The sequence below is a fragment of the Gadus chalcogrammus genome, chromosome 8 (assembly GCF_026213295.1).
Source record: "Gadus chalcogrammus isolate NIFS_2021 chromosome 8, NIFS_Gcha_1.0, whole genome shotgun sequence".
Taxonomy (NCBI): Eukaryota; Metazoa; Chordata; class Actinopteri; order Gadiformes; family Gadidae; genus Gadus; species Gadus chalcogrammus.
The window spans coordinates 27,429,550-27,432,875 of NC_079419.1; the positions used below are offsets into that span (position 1 = coordinate 27,429,550).

Below are 3,326 nucleotides of genomic sequence, written 5' to 3' on the forward strand. Positions count from 1 at the left end.
CCTTCGAAGTAACACATGCAAACCGTGTGCGTGCCACAACGCATATGTTCCAAATTTTATTTTTTTGGTAACTGGGTAGAAAACCTAAAAGTGACAATTCGTCAACTTCACAGATCAAGATTAGTGCTTGTAATGAAGCCGCCGGCTACGATCAAACTGCTCCGAATCGCTATTCGGAGCAGTTCCTAGGCCGCCAGTTCCCACTGCGACGAGTATGGTCATGACACAGACTAACTCTCCAGTGGATGCAAGTCCGTTAGGACTATTTTATACTTTCTGTTCTAAGCGCCTCTCGGCATATTGCTCTTTGTATGATAGGAGGCCGATGAAAATCTTGGTCCAGACGTGGATGGGTCATCTGAAAGGACTGAGATGTGCTCAGCATCTCCAACATTATAGATAAAACTACCATTTGCAAAAAACGGAGGCTACGCAAATAGTCTGGAGTGAACTGAGGCCAGGTCCTCGATTGGTAGTGTTGGAAGGCTCGAGAAGGCTAATTAAATATATCAAAGATTTGCGTGAGAATCTACATCTCTCCAGCAAAAATTCATCCGATATGCCATGATGCACGTATAATTTGCACTCCGATATCAACAGGCCTCTCATCAAAATGCATGCCATGCATGCCATGAAAAAATGAAATCTGCGGTCAACGCGGGTTTAAATACCTAAAAACCGGGTTATGTTCCAAACTTAACCTGCGCAAAACCTGCTACGACCACATTTGATTCAGAGCATATGTTTCTATAGTAACCAACATTGGAACGGAAAACCTAGGGTTACCGCAAACCCTGGGTTAACTTACCCGGTTATGTGATAAAACCGGCTTTGTGGAATACCCCACTGGAAAACAATACCTAACCGGCACCCATATCCGAGAATACAGGAGATCCTTGAAAACCTGGGAGGCAACTCCTGGTTTCCAGTGTTAGACCAGGGGAAGGCCTATCATCGGGGCTTCATGAGTGAGAAAAGCAAAAACTGTACGGCATTCATAACACCATGGGGACTATACGAATGGGTCAGGATCCCATTTGGCCTCACGAATGCGCCAGCTGCATTTCAGCGCCACATGGAGGGATGTCTAGGGGACCTCAGAGATGAGATTTGCGTCCCGTACTTGGACGCAGTGGCGGAGCCAGGGGGTGGCCGGGGGTGGCCACGGCCACCCCCCGTAGAATCTCGGCCACCCCATTGGCCACCCCAAGCACCGGATCACAGCGGTCAAAAGTTTTGACGGCTGTGGAAAAATGCGGAACCTTTCTCGCACCGCTAGTACACTGCCGGACCCTTTAGCCGCGCGCACACGTCCTGTATTTGAATTAAACGGCTCAAGCATGCCCTGAATGCCTGTTACCACCTGACGCTTCGACCGGCACCTGCGGCTAAGTGAAGAAACCCAAAACAGAAAGGTATGATATCATAATGGATGTTGTTTTTGTCTTCTAATAACTGACTATCACACCCATGATTATCTATTTTGCAAAGTTTAGAAGCAAGGTAGATCGGAGGAGAACATAGTAAACTGTTAAAATTGCTATATGCTATGCTGTATTTGATAACTACGTTGCGAGATTGTGTACAGTGTTTTAATATAATCTCTCTAGTCTCTACACGTATTTGTTTTTGCAACTTCGGATCGACTTTCGATCTAGTTATTTGCTGTTAACTGCTATTGTTGCCAGAACGTGTTATGATTGTGTCAGGTACATACAGTATTTATGCTGCATTTTGGATAAGTGTCATTAAAGAGGGAAAAATAATGAAGAGGAAGAAGGCAGACATAGCGTCCTTCTTCAGGGCAAGTGGAAAGAAGTCAGCTAAGGCAAAGAATGAGGGTGAGATGGAGAAAAAACAGGCCGAGCGCGAGGATGAGGAGCCCCCAGAGAGCAGCAACTTAAATGGACCTCCAGGTATACAGTATAGAGACTCGCATATAGTACAGCTTGGTATGAGGTTATCTTATTTACAATTGGCTTAAAGTTTGTCTATTCATATACAGTCAGGTTGAAAGTGCATTGTAAAACATATCAGTTCGTTTTTTCAGTACATTAAAGTATGGCATATTTGTATTTGCTACCCAGAGACACTTTCACTAATATTATACTTTAGCTTATAGTGTGTTTGTTTAACACTGTATAGCATGAATTATAAAACCTTTAGGAAAATTACCTGTACACCTTATGTAATTATTTTTGATGTTTCTGAAAGATTGATCGAGAGCAGGACAGAAGAGTCCTCCCTGAGGAGTGGCCCCAGTGGATCCCCAGGTAAATTGTCAATCTTACATTGTATGTTGTACTCTTCTGCTAACTTTTCATCGATATTGTCCACAAGTTTATATTGTATATGTTTAATGCTGTAGAAAATGAATTTTAATCTTTTGTATCTGTGAAATACTTGGATAGTGGATCATTACACCTTGTGGAAAATACTTTAAACACCTATTAATGTTTTTAATATATATATTTAGATTCCCACAGAAGATTCAGACAGCGAGAGAGAGGAGCCTCCAACAACGAGTGGCGGCCCAAGGTACCTCCAGGTATACTCACTCTTTCACACATACCGGACACTTTAATTCCACTTCAGTTTTGCACAATCTGATACAGTGGGCTGATAATTCATAAACAGGTATGAGTCATACCACTCACCGTCCTCAACTGGAGTAGAGTTGGATGAATGGCCTCAAATCTATAACGTTTTAAGCAGATTATAGTGTTCAGATAATCAATTAGATGTAACATGGGATAGTACACTCCAATGTATGAGTTTATCTTGATTGTTATTAATCTCTGCTGTAATTTAATAATTGAATATGCCTTTTTTTTCCATTTTCAAACAGACATTTCCAAATCAAGAACCGATAGATCTTTAAGGACAGTCTTTGAAGTGTTCAGTTTTAATGAGATGTCACTGTTTGGATTCTCTGTCTGATATGTGTAAATGTGGCTCAAACTTGAATCTAATCTTGCAGAGTCCGCCTAATACCCATTGTGAATATGATGTTTGTTATATGTTTGATAGATGTTTATGAATCGAATTGAAGAAAAATTGACACTGCTTATTTAAACAGGCTGTTAATGCTTGTCATATTTACATTTGTTGGAATTCAGCAAATTGTATTCAGGATGTTATTTTATTTATTTTCATATTTCTATACATTAGCTCAGTATTTTATACTTTTTGTTATTTAAAGATAAATCCATATTGTGATCAGACTTGATTAAAAAAACATTGCACTTCTAATTTTGTATCCTTGTTTTGTATTCCTGATGATACACTGAGAGAATTGACTTGGCTTGTCGCCATAAACTGAGGAC

The 3,326-nt window shown here is 40.7% G+C and overlaps 1 long non-coding RNA gene across 1 annotated transcript; it reads left to right on the forward strand.

Moving 5' to 3' along the window:
- The first annotated feature begins 1,328 nt into the window (after positions 1 to 1,328).
- Positions 1,329 to 3,010, forward strand: LOC130386982 (uncharacterized). Its single transcript, XR_008896267.1, has 4 exons — positions 1,329 to 1,415; positions 2,215 to 2,273; positions 2,477 to 2,548; positions 2,849 to 3,010. It is a non-coding gene; the product is annotated as an uncharacterized LOC130386982 (long non-coding RNA).
- Positions 3,011 to 3,326: the final 316 nt, after the last annotated feature.